This window comes from Diceros bicornis, chromosome 32 (genome assembly GCF_020826845.1).
Source record: "Diceros bicornis minor isolate mBicDic1 chromosome 32, mDicBic1.mat.cur, whole genome shotgun sequence".
NCBI classification, from domain to species: Eukaryota; Metazoa; Chordata; class Mammalia; order Perissodactyla; family Rhinocerotidae; genus Diceros; species Diceros bicornis.
In genome coordinates, this window is record NC_080771.1 from 35312295 (window position 1) to 35330648 (window position 18354).

Consider the following 18354-nt stretch of genomic DNA (forward strand, 5'->3'; position numbering starts at 1 on the left):
TGCCCTGCTGCTTCCCTCCTCAGAGCATCCTCCCAAGAACACCCGTGCCACAGATCACGTGCACGAACTCCGCGTCTCAGGCTCTGCTTCCGGGAACCTCGACTCCCGTGGCCGAGGGGTCAGGAACCGTTGGAGAAGATGAGGTTGGGGTTACCCCGGTGGGACCCCAACTCTGCTGGGCCCCTCCTCATGAGACAGGCAGATCTCAGAGGCCTGGGCTCCTGAAAGGTCCAGGGTCTTAGTGAGGTGGGGAAGGGCTCGTGGTCTGGGGCTTTGCCCTCTGCCCCTGAGGGTAACCCATGGGCTGACCTCTGAAGGGGGGTGACTGCCCTTCTGGGAAGAGCCTGGAATCCTGGCAGCCGTGAGGGTGGGGGCCTGCAGTCAGCTCACGACCTCCTCCCCAGCCACTAATTAATTAATCTGCTGGTACGACATTTCACCTCAAGGGGAGTTAGCCTCATCTCTCTCCCAGCCCAGGGCACCGGGACAGTTTGTCAGGGCCACATCTAAGGACTTAACCACAGTCTCTTATTAGCCAATAGTGTGCACAAGACTCCCGCCCCTGACTTTACCCCCGCCCTGGAGTGGTAGAGGTGGTGTCCGGAGTGACAATGTAAAGGCACATTTTATTTATTAATTAGGAAACTAATTATTAGAAAGAAAATGAAATCTAATCACAGCAATAACTATAGATTATTGAACTCTACTGTGTTTCAAGCCCTCCCCATATTTTTTTGCTTTTATTCCACAGTATAGCTGGCATCATTCACTCCCATTTACAGATGAGGATATTGAGGCCCAGAGAGGCCAAGCAACCTCCCCAGGGTCACACAGCCAGCTGCTGTGTGAAAGCAAGGATTTCAACCCAGGTCTCGCCAACTTCTCAGTGTGCACACTTTCCTTCAGACCACACTGTCTCTCAAATTTTTCTGCCTGCTCAAAAGCAAAGATCCTCGTGGGTTTATGAAATAATGTGGCTTGTTTGGTGGATAGAACATTCTGGGGTCCATGGAGGCCAGTAATTACAAGGGTCCTTGGCTCTTTGAAGACTCAGACCTGATGGTTCAAACATGTCATTTCACAGAGGAAGGCGGTCCAATCTTAAGAAATTAAGTCATTCGTCTAAGGTAGTGGCAGAGGAAAGTTGAAGATCCAGGTCTCTCAAACTGGCCCAATAACATAATAGTTAAAATCGCAGAATGTAGAGTGTAAAATGGCACAGCCACTTTGGAAAACAGTTTGACAATCTCTCATAAAGTTAAACACACATTTATGCAATCCACCCATTTCACTCCTAGGTACTTACCCAAGGGAGGGACACACAGCCACACAAAGACTTGTATTCAAATGTTCATGGCAGGTTGATTCCTAACAGCCCATACGAGAAGAAGCCCAAATGCCCAACCATGGGTGAATGGATAAACAAACTGGGGCACATCCATGCAATGGAATAGTACTCAGCAATGAAAAGGAACGGACTATTGACACACACAATGAAAAGGATGCATCACAAAAATACTATACTGAGTGAAAGAAGCTAGACACAAGAGTACATCCCATATGATGATTCATACAAGATTCTAGAAGAGGCAAAAGTAGTCAATAGTGACCACCTGGGGTTTGGGATGGGGAGGGGTGGGGATTGATGGCAAAGGGGCACCTGAGGCTCCGGAGTGATAGAAATGTTCTGTTTCTCAGTTGGGACAGTGGTTACCTAACTGTACACATGTCAAAATTTATCAAGCTGTACACTTAAGACAGGTGCCTTTTATTTCAAACTATACTATAAAGCGATAGTAATGAAAACAGTATGGTATTGTCGCAGAAACAGACACATAGATCAGTGGAACAGAATAGACAGCCCAGAAACAAACCCACACTTATATGGTCAATTAATCTATGACAAAAGAGGCAGAACATACAATGGGAAAAGACAGGCTCTTTAATAAATGGTGCTTGGAAAACTGGACAGCCACATGCAAAAGAATGAAACTGCACCACTTTCTTACATCAAATACAAAAAATAAACTCAAAATGGATTAAAGACTTGAACGTAAGACCTGAAATCCTGAAACTCCTAGAAGAAGACACAGGCAGTCAGCTCTTTGACAGCAGTCTTAGCAATGTTTTCTTGGATCTGTCTCCTCAGGCAAGGGCAACAAAAGCAAAAATAAACAAGTGGGACTACACCAAACTAAAAAGCTTCTGCACAGCGAAGGAAACTATCAACAAAATGAAAAGGCAACCTACAGAACAGGAGAAGATATTCGCAAATCATTTATCTGATAAGGGGATAATAACCAAAATATATAAAGAACTCACACAACTCAATATAAAAAAAATCCAATTAAAAAATGGGCAGAGGACCTGAATAGACATTTTCCCAAAGAAGAAATCCAGACGGCCAACAGGTGCATGAAAAGATGCTCAACATCTCTAATCATCAAGGAAGCGCAAATCAAAACCACAGTGAGCTATCACCTCACACCTGTTAGAATCGCTATCATCAAAAAGACAACAAATAACAAGTGTTGGTGAGACTGTGGAGAAAAGGGAACCTCATACACTGTTGGTGGGAATGTAAATTGGTACAGCCATTATGGAAAACAGTATGGAGGGTCTTCAAAAAATTAAAAATAGAACTACCACGTGATCCAGTAATCCCACTTCTGGATACTTATCTGAAGAAAATTAAAACACTAACTTAAAGAGATATCTGCACCCCCATGTTCATTGCAGCATTATTCACACTAGCCAAGACATGGAAACAACCTAAATGTCCATTGATGGATGAATGGATAAAGAAAATGTGGTCTATATAATACAATGGAATATTACTCAGTCATAAAAAAGAATGAAATCCTGCCATTTGTGACAACATGGGTGGATCTAGAGGGCATTATGCTGAGTGCAATAAGGCAGAGAAAGAAGAATAGCACATGATTTCACTTATGTGCGGAATCTAAAAACACCCAGAACAGATGAACAAACAAATTAAAACAGAAACAGACTCATGGATACAGAGAACAAACTGGTGGTCACCAGAGGGGAGGGTGGAGGGGAACAGATGAAATAGGTGAAGGGGATTAAGAGGTATCAACTTCATGAAATAAATAAGTCACGGGGATGTAATGTGCAGCATAGAGAATATAGTCAATAATATTGTAATAACTTTGTAGGGTGACAGATGGTTACTAGCCTTATCAGGATGATCATTTTGTAATGTATATAAATGTCAAATCACTATGTGGTACACCTGAAACTATATGTCAACTGACATATAGTTGTCATATACACCTGACACTGTATGTCAACTATACTTTGATAAAAATTAAAAAAAAAAAGATAGTGACTTTTATTATATGTAAATTACATCTCAAACAAGTTGATTTAAAGAACTGGGCTTTGGTGGCGGACAGATCTGGGTGTGAGCTGAGAGCTCACTCCGTTAGTGACGGTCCTTTTCAATTGGCTGAACCTCTTGGGCTCAGTTTGCTCCTCTGGAGAACGGGGATTCCGAGGGTGTGGTGGGGATTACATGAGATGATTCACAGGCAGAGCGTGGAGTCTGAGGCATCTGGCGTAAGCTTTCTGTGACAGCAGCCTTTCCATGATGGGGAGTGCTGTCCCGGGCCTCCCGAGGGGTCCGAGAAGAGTCAGTTACAGGGCAGGAAAATTCCAGTTCCCAGGCTACCCTCGGAGCCCGAGACAGAGGCTGGTCGGGTGGGAGATCCCGAGAGCTCTGCCCGTGTTCCCAGGCCACGTCCCCGGCGTCTGAGGCCTCCTTTGATCTTGATTCTCCTCTGGAGTCTCCCGTCAAGGAACCACATCACCCTCTGTCCCTGGCAGCTCCCTTGCTGAGTGTCTGTCCACTCTGGGTTGGAATCCTGACTTTTTGGCCTCTTTTAAAGGCATGGGCCCCCTTTCCCCACATCTGTAGCTCACTTCCGCAGAGGCTATGCTGCTGGGGCGGGGGCTGAGCTGGGGCCCCAATCCAAGGTCCTGGGGACAGGCGCCTTCCCAGAGCCCCAGGGTCCTCCTGCCAGGTGATTTCAATTTGCCGTGACCTTGTACAAAGCATCATTTCATGTGAATAATATGTACCTCTGGTTACATTTTAATTACTGACTCTGGTCCAAGAGAAATACAGAGCATCTTGCAAAGGTCTGGTGCAAGCCGCTTTCCCCACTCAGGCCGGGCCCTCTCCGTTGCCTGTGTCTCCATTCCCTCTGCCTGGTACAGATGCTGTGAGGTGCACTGAGCTGAAGTGTGGTTGGACATAAAGCTTCCCGGGGTGGTTAACAGATAACACGGACAGTGAGCCACTATCAGGTGCATGGGGGTGCAGACCTGTGCACACGCTGTTCACCTGACCCTCACAACTGGCCAGGGTGGGGTTCCCCAGACGGCGACTCTGAGATGAGGATTCGAGTACAAGTCCTTCGTCTGGCAGAAGTCCTGGTTATCCATTGCTGCGTAACAAATGACCCCAAAACTTAGCGGCCTAAAACAATAGTCCTCATGTCTTTTGCTTATGATTCTGTGACTTGAACAAGCTCGCGGGGACCGCTCATCTCTGCTCTGCTTCCTCAGAGGCCTCATCTAGCAGACTGAAACGGCTGGAGGCGGCACCTCTCTCTGCATCTACACCCTCCATTGGGCTGTCCTAGTGGGGCGGCCAAGAGGAAGCCGGTTTTGGTGGACGGCAGCTCAGGGCTCCAGGTCAGGTGTTCTGAGAGTTCACACTGGAAGCTGCAAGGCCCTTTGTGGCCTCGTCTCTGAAGTCACCTGTGTCACCTCCCAGTATTCTACTGGTCACCTAGGACCAGCCCCGATTCAATGAGGGCCACACAAACCTTGGGTTGCTGGGGGCCGTCTTGCGGGCCCCTATTCTGTGCCAGGCACTGGGCAAAGTGTGGGGATAAAGTGGAGGAAAACTGACACTAAATAGGAAGAGATACACTGTATCAACTGGCAAAAAGTGTCACCAAGGCAAATAAAGCAGGGTGAGGGAATAGAGGTGATGGGGGGGGTGGTGATGTTACACAGGAGAATGGAGACAGACTCTCAGAGGAGGGGTATTTAAGTGAGATCTGAGGGACATGTGGGAGGAGAGTGTCTGGAGAAGAACCTTTAGGAAGAGGGAATAGAACAGCCTGTGCAAAGGTCCTGAGGCAGGTGTCTTCATGTGCAAACAGCAAGATGGCAGTGTGGCTGTAGCAGAGTGGGCCTGGAGGGGAAGAGTGAGGGGCGTGGAGGGGAGGTGGTGGGAGGCGGGCGAGAGGAGCCAGGGTCTGTAGGATCTTACAAAGACTTTATTAATTCAAAGTGAAGTGAGAAGCCACTGGAGGATTTTGAGCAGAGGAACAACTGCCTCAGGTTTTAAAAGAATCACTCCAGTTCCTGTGTGGAGGGGGAGCCTAGGGGCTGAGGAGGAGGCACAGAGACCAGGGAATTTCATTCTCCTTTCTCCAGGTGAGGAAGCTGGTGCAGAGACTTAAAGAGATGGACATTTCCACCGCTGTTCCCTCCGCCTGTAGCCCGCAGCCCTTTCTCTTGCGGGTCAGGACCATCCACCAGCTCAGGAGTGCACCTCTGCGTGGACTGACTTGCTAGATCGTAGACTCCGGGAGTGCAGGACAGTGCCCGCCTCACTCACCTTTCTTCGCCGTGTGCGATCTGGTGCTGGCACCTCAGAGCTCGGCGCAGAGTGTGCGCTGACGGATGAAAGGGCTGGGGGCACAGTGGCCAGCACCCAATGGCTTGGGCGGTCTGCAGCCCCCCCAGTCTGCAAAGTAAAGATGCAGGTGAGAAACACCCCAGGAGCTGGTGAGAAGGGCTGATGCAAACACAGAGAACTGACCGAGATCGCCCCCCACGGGACAGAAGAAACGGTAGCCCCTCCACCGAAGGGCACCGGCAGGGGAGAGAGGACTGGTGGAGCCTCCATTCCTCCTCTTTTCTGGAGAACAGCCCCAGCCCAGAGCCAGCGCCCAGGCTCCGAGTGCGTTCTCCCCCAGGAAGTGCAGTCCTGGCAGACGGGGCTGGGGACACATCACCCCAGTGCATCAAGGAGGGGCGGAGGCCCGGGGGAGCACGCTTGTGATCTCCAAGTAGCTTGTGCACCTGGCCCGAGGCCCTCTGCGATCAGTGGTCAGCCCCATTTGGTGGGGACCCGGGTGACACTAAGCACAGCCGCCGGCTGCTCCCTTGTTGCAGCTCTTTAATCTTTCAAGAGCTCGTTGTAAGCCTTGCTCTCACAGATTTGAAAAACGCCTCTCCACTAAAGATTAGGGGCTCACACAGCGACAATAATCACCAACAGATTGCGCGCCCATAGGTCTTGACGTCATCCCGAGAAACGAGAAACAGGAAGGCTTTAAAATTTGTATTTTGTTAGGTGGCTGCTTTACATGGAGGAAGATCATTGCTTTGCATTTTTGGTGCTAGAAGGAGGGGACCAGAGCGGGTGCAGGGTGGGTCAGAACCCTGGTTGACCTCTCATCTTCCACCACATCCTACAAAGTGGGTCCTGTCTTCCTTCAGAGGCATCAAGAGCAGGAAGCTCTTACTCCCCTCTCTCTACACGCACGTTGGCCTGCAGCTGGCATTCTGTGAACGTGCACACACTGAAGTTTAGAGCGAAGAGAGAAGCAGGGGGAGGGGGGACGTGAAACAGGAGGGCCAGAGGCTCCAGGGGTCACAGGATGACCAGGACGTCAGCATTTGCAGCTCACGGTACATCACGGTGGTGCTGTGCAATCCTCCCCTCTGTCCTTATCCAGGCTCCACCCCAATCTGTGGGGTCCCACTCGTGAGGGACAGAAATCTGGGGGGATCCTGAGGGAGGAATAAGTCCGCCTCACTCTCTGTGTAGGGCGCCTTGTGCCGATGTCCGATTACGGGATGAGGCTGAGCCGTCGAGCTGTCTCTCTGCTCCCCGCCATTTACCACCTGACCCCCAGGGCGTGTTTTTAGGAAGTCTGGCCTTAGGAGGAAGTGGTTTCATCCCTAAGATGAAAATGCTGGCATTTAACCCAAACAACTTGGGATAGACTTTTTTTCTTCTTCTCCTTTCTTTTTTCTCTCTCTTTTTTGGAAGAGAAGTTATTGATGGGATAAACACAGATGTGTTTCATGTTTTAAGTCAGTTCACAGTGTACGTAGAGTCAGTTAAATATCTCTGGGCAACAGCCAGCCTAGAGGTTGTTCATTACAGCTGTAAATGGGAGGCTGCTGATGAGAGTGATTTTTAATGTTTGAACAATGGAGTCCAGTGGTGTGGGATGTTGGCAGGATGTTTCCACGTGATCCTTTAATATCAGTGAGAGTGCAGAGAATTGACTGTTAAGTTCTGTGGTGAAAACCCCGAGACCGTCTCCATCATCAACCCCAAACTGCTGACAGATTCCTGGTTACAGGTTATTATCTAGCTTCTTCCCGTTTCAGACCTTTATAGGCAACAGTGTGAATATCTGTAGCATGATGGATGTGTCAGGTTGCACGTCCAAGATGGCTGCACCAGTCCATTGCAGTCCACCCGCTCATCTTCCCCTGGGACACTGACCCCCTGCCCCCGCCTCTTGCCTCTGCCCAGGCCCATGACTGTGGGGTAAGTGATGCTATGTGACAGCTGAGGCAGCGTTCACCTGGACCTCTGGGGATGCTCATTTTCAGAACCCAGTCGCCATATTGTGAGGAAGCCAAACAGCCTCACAGACAGGCCTTGAGTTGGTGGCCTGATCACAGCCCCATTGGAGGACCCCACCAGCATCAACCACTGGCCAAGCGTGCCAGGGGACCTTCAGATGATTCCAGCCTCCACCTCTGGGAGCCCTGGGTGATGCTGAGTAGAGCAGAGATGAACCATCCCTGTGGAACCCAGCACAATGCGTAAATTCGTGAGCAAAATAAATGTTGCCATTGTTTTAAGCCTCCACATTTCAGAGTGGTTTATTAGGCAACAAGAGATGACCAGAACACTGGAGATGCACGCTGTCTGCACTGAGAGCTTTGGGCCGCTGGCAGGTGGATTTTATTTTTTTTTTATCTCAATTATAAGTCATTTGGTGAGATTATTATTTTGGTTTTATCATGTATTTTAAAAACATTGAGGATAAGTATTTTTAGTCAAGGGTGAAATTCACAAAATATAAGTCAATCATTTTATGGTGTACAATTCAACAGCATTTAGTACTTTCCCAGTGCTGTGCAGCCACACCCTCTATCAAGTTCCAAAATATTTTCATCAGCCCAAAAGAAGACTCTGTATTCACTGAGCAGTCACTTCTCATTCTCCCTCCCTCAGCCCCGGGCAAACACCAACCTCCCTTCTGTCTCTGTGGGTTTACTTACTCTGGACATTTCATAGAAATGGAATCATACATAGGTGGCTTTTGTGACTGGCTTCTTTCACTCAGCCTGATGTTTTCAAGGTTCATCCATGTGGTAGCATGTGTCAATGCTTCATTCCTTTTTATGGCTGAATAATATTCCATTGTATAGACAGACCGCATTTGGTTTATCCATTCATCAGATCGTGGATATTTAGATTGTTTCCACTTTTGGGCTATCGTGACTAGTGCTGCCATGAATATTCATGTGCAAGTATTGGTTTCAGTCCCTGTTTTCAATTCTTTTGGGTATATACCTAGGAGTGAAATTGCTGGGAAGATAAGTATTTTTTTTTTGGAAGATTGGCCCTGAGCTATCATCTGTTGCCAATCTTCCTCTTTTTCTTTGTTTTTCCTCCCCAAAGCTCCAGTACATAGTTGTGTATCATAGTTGTGGAGTTGTAGCTCTCCTATGTGGGATGTCGCCTCAGCATGGCTTGATGAGTGGTGAGTAATCCATGACCGGGATCCGAACCTGAGAACCTCAGGCCACCAAAGGGGAGTATTCGAATCTAAGACTATGCCACCTGGCCTGCCCCTAAGTATTTTTTTTTTAAATACAAATAGTGTGTTTTTCAATGCCATCTAATGCACACAATACTGAGAGGTTGAGAATCTCTTTTACTGAACCATCTGAAGCATCAAGATGTGACAGAATACCAGGTAAAACACAATATTTAAAGCTTATTATGGTTCTTGAGAAGCCAAATCTTTATCCCAGAAAAAACTGTTGGAGAGTGGCAGTTTGCTACTCCCGTTATTTAGATTTATAGTTGATGAAGGATTGATGCTTTGATGGCACTTAGAAAAGAAAATTACCCATGGTAAGTCAAACTTTGTAAAATTGCTCTTTTTGTAGGTCAAAACAATCAAATATTGGCAACTTCCAATGGCTCCACCTAATATAAATTAGGGGTGGTCTCGGCTGCATATCACAGGAACTTGACCCAGGGCTTGACCAAATTAGGTCAAGCCTTAAGGCTTGGTTTTCTCGTGTGACGAGAATTCCAGAGACGGACAGTCCAGCACACTGTAGTTGCTGAAGGAACATGTTACTCCGGGTCTCCTTCTGGCTTCCTGCCCTGCTGTCCTGAGCACATGCATCATGTCTGCATTTCAGGCATGGAGGAGGTGATAAGAGAAAGGGAAAGAGGTGTGTGCCAAGATTTTATTAAAAAAGAAAACCACATGCACACACACAATAGCTTTCCCAGAAACCGGCTCTGTGGACAGACATCTGTTCACATCTCATTGGCCAGTACAGGGCCATTTGTCCACTCCTATGTGCAAGGGTGTTGGGTATTTTTAATTTTAGTATATGTTTTGTTTTGGAATACATTTAGATTTACAGAAAAGTTGCAGAGAGAGTACAGAGTGTTCCCATATACCCTTTACCCAGTTTCCCCTGCTGTTACTACCTTCTATAACAATGGCACATTTTCAACAGTAAGAAGTCAACGTTGGTTCATTACTGTTAACTAAACTCCAGATTTTATTGGGATTTCATCAGTTTTCCCACTAAGGTCCTTTTTCTGTCCTGGGATCCCATCCAGGATCCCACACTGCATCTAGCTGTCATGTCTCCTCACCCTCCACTGGGCTGCTACAGTGTTGCAGAGTTTCCTTGTTTTTCATGACCTTGACAGTTTCGAAGAGGACTCGTCAGATGATTTGTCTGTCACCTTGGGTTTCTCTCATGATTAGACTAGAGTTATGGGTTTGGAGGAAGACGACCACAGAGATGAAAAGCCCTTCTGATCACATGATGTCAGGGTGGGGGCATCGTATCCACACGACTTATCGCTGGTGATGTGGACCTTGACCACCTGGTTATGCAGCGTCTGCCAGGTTTCTCCACCGTAAGGTTCCTATTATTCTCTCTTCTTTGGAAACAAGACACTAAGTTCGGCTCACACTCAGGGGTGAGATTAAGCTCCACTTCCTGGAGGGGAGATAGCTACGTACATTACTCAGAATTCTTCTGTGAGGAAGAATAATGGCTATATCATCACCTTGGATAAAATTGGGGTTCTCTTCATAAGGAATTATTGATATTATGTTCTCAACTATAAATGGGCATACCAATATTTCCCTTATCTATGCTGATAAGACAATTTTCACATTTAACGTTGAGACTTCCAGAAGCTTGAAATAATGGCTGGGGTTCTTATCAGAGGTTGGCAACCTGTGACAGGTGAGTTTATTTATTCAGGACTTATGTACTGGAGACTGGGACAGACGCTGAGGGCACAATGGTGAATGAGACTGCAACAGATGCAGCTAGGCATCCCCTTCCCTTTAGTAATACAATCCCAGGGTTTTAGCTGAGCTGCCCAGCTAAAGACTACAATTCCCAGCCTCCCATGCACGGTCATGTGACTAACTTATGGCCAATGGGATATGAGCAGAAGTGACATGCCCAACATCTGAATTAAACCATAGAACAGGTCTCTGGGGTGGAGAAGTGGGAAGAAGAAACTGGGTGCTGGTTCTTACTCTTTACTCAGTGAGCAGCTTGTGGCGTGGTGGGCCCTTGGGTCAAAGCTGTGACATCAGCTATTGCATGAAGGTGTTCCTCTGGGTACCCACAAATACTACACCCAGAATGACTCAGGTGATAGTGCATCCCAACCAAAGAGAACTTTGTCCTGTGCCCACCTCATGTGGTCTGTGTCAACTTGAGCAAGCATGTCACTTCTGTGCACCCCTGTGAACTTATCCATAAGTACCGATGCCTCTCACACAGATAATTAGGAAAATCAACACATTCCCTATGTTGACACTTGGTCCAGGGCCTGGCAGGTTGTAAGTGTCTCAATAAATGTTTGCTTCTATTTTTATCCTCGTCATATTATTACCACATTGTTTGTCAGATTTTTAAAAAACATTTATAATCGGGTCATAGATCATAGTCTTCCTAAACTTTTGTTTTTTGTCTGTTTGTTAACCGCAACTCTAAATTGCAGTCCTAACAAGGCTCGTCTTCAATGTATGAAACAACTTCCAAATTTGAGACTCATGAACCAATTCAGGGCACAGGAATTAGTCTCCATTCCAGATCAATTAGGGAAATAGTTTGCAGTAACTACGACATTTTGAAACACATCAAATAAGAAGGAGAAATCACTGTTGTATGTCACAGTCAGAAAGGAAAAGTCGGGCATTTCTGTCTGATTTCAAGAATGGTTCACTCACAGAGTCCCCGATGGAGACGCAAGAAATAGCAGGCCCATGTCAAAACCACAGTGAACTTTTCACTGACTCAAAGACCTCCCGCCCAACCCCAGGGGACAGGGTAATTCAACGGAGATTAAAGGCTCGCTAAATCCTGGTAACCAGAGAAACGCAAGTTCTATTAGGTTACCATTTCCATTTTTCTGTCAAGCAAAAAGGCCAAGTTTCCCGAGAGGAGACACAATATTTGCTCTCAGCCAAAAGACCCCAAAGGACCAGAACTCTAACCGAGATTACAAAAGAGAAAAAAAGTTTCATTGCAGAGCTTTGCCGAGCCTGGACGCTGTGGCCAGCCCCACACTATGAGCTAAAGCCCCTGGCATTTAAGTCAATGAAAAATGAATAATGCACTTAGTTAAATATTTCCGGCCACCATGAAAGTCCTCGGTCACCCTAATTTCTTTTCCTACTTGACATTTTCTCTTCTTTTTCTGACCAGATCTCCATAATAAAATCTGGCACTGCGAGGACAAGTGCTTTTTATGCAAGCTTTTTCCAACATTCTATTAGAAGCCTTTGAAACCAAACACCCCCTTTTTATCCCATATTACTTCCTCCCCTGGAACTGTTCAATCTCTACTCGGCAATCCCATTAGACTTTTAACTTTCATTTTTAAAAAGCTGATAAAAATGTATAGATGTTTGAACCCCATCCAGGGAAGTTGACTTCCAAGCTGTGCAGAGAGAGGGAGAAAGTGGCAGGGGAAGGCTGGGAAGTGGAGTTACAGGCACACGGGGCCGCCGAGTAGCGGCTTCATGCCCCGGCCAACTGCTCGCCCAAGCCTTCTGGGTAGATTGGTGGTCCATTTTTAGCATATGCGTGGCCTTTGCAGCATGCTCTGGGGGTCGTGGGATTCCTGTCCTCTTCTGCATCTTCCTGGCAAGTGGCTGAACTTTGTGGAAGAAGCGAGTGACTGGGTCGGAGATGACAGCACTAATTACGTGGAAATACAATAAGGTGTTTTATAATGCAGAGAGAGTCCATGTTCTTGAGCATTCTCCTTCTTTTTCAGAGAGAGGGAAGTTGCCAGGTTTGCTGCAGGATAGGGAGGGGCAGAGGGGCCTGGAAGTCGGCAGGGCAGCCTTCCCCATGAGGGGAGAGTGAGGGGAAGGTGTCGGAGAAGACCTCTGGTTCCCCTGGGGAAAAGGGACTTCTCCTTTTTTTATTTGCAGGAGTGTGGTGGTGGGCAACACCAGGGAGGAGAGCATTCAGATCTTGGTCCCTGCTTGCTCATCCCCTGCTCTTCTCTGGAAACACCTCCCAGGGGCTGTGCACACAGGCTCCTGTGTAGGTTTGCCCAGTGGGGAGCCCCAGCTGAGACCTGCGGGTAGAATAGCGACGCTCTCCTTCTCCCCTCCCTCAGTCTCAGCCTCCTTGGTGCTTCCTGCTCCGTGCTTCCAGCCCCTCCTTCTGTGGTCCTGCTCCTGCTGGCCACTCCCACCATGGACCTAGCTCTGACTGGATGCCCTGGCTCTGGGCCAGAGGAACCTCTGCCTAGAGGTGGTCACAGCTGGCTGCTCTTTCTGACATCTGCATCACCACAGTCCCGTCTGTGGCTTCTCAGCTCTTTTCAGTTGTGTAACCAACTCCCTCTATTCAGTTCCCTCCAGTCGAAGTACCTAGAGTGAGTTTGCTTTCCTGACGGCAGAGAGGGGCGAGGGCTCTGTGTCAGCAAGGTGGTCGATGCTAGAACCTGCCAGTACCCTAAGCTTCTGGGGCAGCTGCCCAAGAGAGGAATGGGTCTCTCTGGCAGAAGTGATGCAACAGGACCTGGAGCATGGGCCCTGACTGTGGCCCACCCTGCAGGGGTGGCTTTGCATTGTGGAGAAGCCCTCTTCCCTGTACCCTTGTCCCCAGGTGGAGAGGCTCCCCGTCACCCCTCTTCAGCATGGCCTCTGCCAGGAGTCTCACCCACTCAGCATCCTGGAGATGAGAAGACTCATTGAGAAACAGCAGAGGCCCCACCCCAGCCCAAGGCTCTCTGAGCTGATGCCTGGGAGGCAACAGGCTACTTGAAAAGTTTCACCTCCAGGTCCCTTGAGCAATTTGGCTGTAGCCCCTGCACTGATGGGGACACTGGAGAGTGACAACTCACTGCAAAGACTCACTGCCTGGGCACCTGCGTGGAATAGAGGAGGTGGGGAATCCGCGCAGCTTCTGGGCGTTGTGGTGACTCGCCAAGGGCAGCTTCCACTCAGCAACACAGTTCGCTGGACCAGGACTGGACGTCTGACACGCTCTGGGAGCACAGGTTCAATCTGGGGATTTGGGAGCGAGAGAGAGCAAGGGCCATTCCATTTTGCTGGACCTGCATAAATTACATCTGGAAGCCGTAGAAAGATGTGCTTCCTACCTCACAGACCATAAGGTCTGGAGACAGACAGGAAGGAGGAGACTCAGAAGAGTCAGGGATCAGAGGTGCGGACAGAACGCAACCTGGCTTCCTGACTCCTTCCAGCTCCTGATCCCAGTTCCCCTGGGGCCCTGCCGCCTTCCTGCCTGAGGTCCTGTGAGGTGCCAGCGCATTTTTCGGGTGACCTGCCCCTTGTTTACTTAAGCCAGCTCAGCTTGTGTCCCAAAGAACCTCAACAATTTCATAGTCCCTGCCTGCAAGGAGCTTATCAGAATCTGGAGGGGGACAGGGACACAGACAATCACAAGGTGGGGTGATACGGGAGCATGGGGAAGGGACCTCTCTTCCTGGGAGTCAGGGGAGGCTGCTGGGAGACGGCGAGCCCTCAGTTGCATCTGAAGAAAGACTAGGAGCTGTTCAAGTGGCAAAAGAGAAGTGGACTCGTTGGCTGTTTCTATGTGCCGTAGTAGTGCACGTCTCATCTCCTTACTTAGGGGCCAAGCTCCTCAAGGGCAGGACCTGATAGTGCATATTTTCCTCCTTTTAGTTTCTGGCAAAAAGTGAGTTAGGTGCTCATACATGAGTACTGATTGATGGGTGGGAAAAGTGTTGACACAGACTGAAATCTTCCAGGATATGGACACATGTTAGCTGAAGAAAGTGCAATGAGTTATAGAGAGTACTTGAACGAATCAGGATATGGACACATGTTAGCTGAAGAAAGTGCAATGAGTTATAGAGAGTACTTGAAAGAATCCAAGGCAACACAGAGGAGGGGATATTTGAGTTGGGTTTTGAAGTATGACTAAGAGTTCTCTTCAAAAGCCAAGGAGTTGAAAAACTGAGAAGTCCAGTGGAGGACTGGCAGTCATGGGAGTCAGAGCCAGGCCTCCTTGTCTCCCTGAGAACAGATGTGTCAGGTGGCAGGGCCTAACTTTGGAGGTTTCAAGACATTTATTTAGGAAAAAAGGTAACGATGATGCAATGGGTATAAGGTAATGAAGTCAGACAGACTGAGTTTGAGCCCCAGCTCTGCTACTGCCTGGCCTTGGACCAGTGAATTCCTCTCTCTGAGCCTGTCTCCACATCTGTGCAATGCACCCGCACACACTCACCTGGCAGCTGACTGTAATGCACCGCGACCACGTTGGTGAAGCACTCGGCTGGGGGTCTGGTCCACTTGACGCTGTTCTCGTCAGTGTCGGCAGTAGCAGCCGCGGGCTGTGCCGTCCGCGTGCCACCAAGGCAAAGCAGTTGAAGGAGAAAGCACGGTTAGACTGAAGGTGCATATTTGGATCTCTAGCACGTTGGATGTTATTTTAGCAATTTTTATCACAGCATCGCCCCTTCCTTGGCCCCCACGGTGCGTTCCTGCTGCGATCCTGATGAGAAATTGTGGCAGGGGAATACCGCTTGGGGATATTCCGTGACTGATGGAATCTGCCCCCACTCCCACCCCTGCAACAGCTCCTCTTGACTCCAAGGGGCCAGCTCTTCCTGATCGTAAGGCAGCTGGCACGGCACGACGGGGCACCGCCGGGTGTCGGTCGTGGGGGGCACGATGATTAGCGTCATCTGTCAATAAGCATTCTTGTAACAACAGCTGATATCTGTCCAGCCCCTCCTCCAGCAGGCCCTCAGCAGTGTTGCACTGGCTGTTGTTGTGGATTATTCTCCTCTTTTACAGATGTGCAAACTGAGGCTCAGACTGGCTAAGAAACTGGGCTAAGTACACAGCTAATAGCAGCTTCCCCGTGTGCTGCTTGGTCCCCAGACACGTGCTCTAAGCCCTTTCTATCTTCAGGCTCAGTCAGTCCTGAGATGGACACTGGGAGGGAGGGGCCGTTATTATAATCATGCCCCAAATGAAGAAACGAAATCAAGCAACGTCACTGCGAGGCCATGTGCTACTAAGAGCAGAGGGGACACGGCATTCAGATCGGACCTCTGGCCGCAGAGCCGTGCACCCAAGGCTGTGGGTTCCGGCCTGTCTTGGTCTGGGCCTCCCCAGAGCAGAGACTGAGACATGGACGTGTGGAGGAGGTCTGCTGGCAGTGAGAGAGGGAAGCGGGAAAGGCAATATGAGTTCCTTCCTGAGTGGTTTACTGCTGTGGGCCCTGGGCTCTCTCCAGGGGCACCCTGTGTGAGATGAGGCAGAGCACATTGGAGGATTGTCCCACTGAGGGGCCCAGAAACCTGGGGACATACCCACAACTCCTGGTCCTGAGGACATTGGCTCCGTGGCCCTTTGGCCTATCCTGTGTGGCGGCTGGGAAGGTCCTCAGATGTTCCAAGAAATGCAGGAAGCTGTTGGCATGTGTGGGACTGTCTGCCGATGACCTCCAGGTGGGCCAGGGGCTCCTGGGCTGTCTCCAGGGTAAAATCTCTGTGCCTGTTGAGCCGTTTTCATATTTGTGTTGTTCTGGACTCTTCCTAAGCCCCTTGGATAGGAGTGCAGTTACAACTGAGGCAATCTTTTCTGGTTATTTACCTGTTGAGGGTACCCTCCCCCCCCCCACCTCCCCCCCGCCACCAGTTAGAACCTGGCATGGGACTGACAGCTGCTCTCCTTGTCCTTCTGGCGAAAGCAGGGGCCTGGGCCAACAGGTCAGAGTGGACGCTCCCAGCTGAGGTCCCAGAGGGCCACGCTCCGTACTCTGGATTTCAGACTGTGCCTGGACAACAGGATATCAGGGAGAAAGATCAGGCTCCTCTCATCTCACTGCTCCCAGTTCCGGGCGACGGGGACTCGGCCTGCTTAGCCTCAGAGGCTTCTGTCTGAGGCATCGGCGACTGAAGACAGTGCCGCTCACTCAGCACGCCACCCTGGCGCTCAGCACCCTGCTCCTCCGGGGCCTCAGGCCTCGATGATAGGCACCCTCTGAGTGTGACGGATGGCAAGTCCATCTGTTGACGAGCATGGCCAGGGGCCCACGGGAACAGCGTGATGACCAGAGTCTCGGGGAAAGCACGCTCTCGGTCATCAAGTCGCTCCTGGGTACCCATCTCAGGCCAGCGTGGAGCAGGTGCTGGAGAACAGAAAAGCGCCAGGTGTGGCTCCTGGCCTCAGGGAGCTCCCCAGAACAACCTTCCTGGAAGAACAGAGCCTTCAAGGATAGTCTGGTCAGCCTTCTGGTGTGTTCCAGTGAGAGCAAGAGGACACAGCCACAGCAGTGCTTACCGAGTGTAAACCTTGTGCCCGGCCCTGCGTGAAGTGCTTGCAAATATCAACTCACTGAATTTAACAACAGCCTCCCAGCGAGGCTGGGAGGTTTGCCACACAAAGAAACTGAGGCACACGGAGGTTAGATAACTTGCTGAAGGTCACACAGCCGGTCAGTCGCAAAGCACAGACTCGAGCCCAGGTGGCCTGCCTCAGAAATTCATGTGTGAAACCAGTAGGCCATTCAGCCTCAGCATTATTCTTAGTCCCAGAGAAATGTAGTAAAGAAAAGGCAACTCTAACAGCTTATCTTCATGGAGTGTTTATTAAGTGCCAGGCACTATGACAAGTGTTTTCTGTGGATTTCCCATTTTATCCCTGCAGCAACTCGTGTAATGGTATCTCCATTTTACAGATAAGGAACGCGAAGCTCAGAGAGGTTAAGTGATTGCTCCAAGGCCACTCAGCTAACAAGTAGCGGAGCTGGGGTTTGAAGCCAGGCATCAGGCTCAGAGCTCACCCTCTGAGGGGAGTGTTGACCAGTGCAGTGTTTTCTAACGTAGAATGAACGGGACAAGCTACATGATCTCCAACAAACCCTTTTTTTCTTTAAAATTGAATGTCTCAAAGCTTTCAGGCCGATCCTTGTGTCTCGTTCACCCGAGGTCCAAGAGCCAACAGAGCACGCATTCGGTGATCAGTGCTGACCCAGGGGTTGCAACAACAGCTCAGGACTGACCGCCTGGGAGACAATAGCCTTCCTCAGGACAGAATCACAGAGTATTTTTCAGGATGCCTCTACGTTTAGCTCTTTCCCCAAAGTGTGCCCTGTGGGATAATGCCCCTGAGAGATGTTCCAGAAAGGTCCAAAATGCTCCTTAGCATGCAAAAGGCTCAGAGAAGCCCTGTGGTAAAGAAGACATTTCAAAAGGTACAAACTTCCAGCTCTCAGAGGAATAAGGTCTGGGATCTAATGTACACATGGTGAGTATAGCAAACATTACCGTACCATACACTCGAATGTTGCTAAGAGAGTAGATCTTAAATGTTCTCACCACAAAAAAGAAATGGTAAGTATGTGTCGGGATAGACATGTTAGCTCATGCTATGGTGGTAATCATTTTGCAACATATAAACGTATCAAATCAACACTTGTACATCTTAAATTTACACAATGTCAATTGTGTGTCAATTATATCTCAATAAGTCT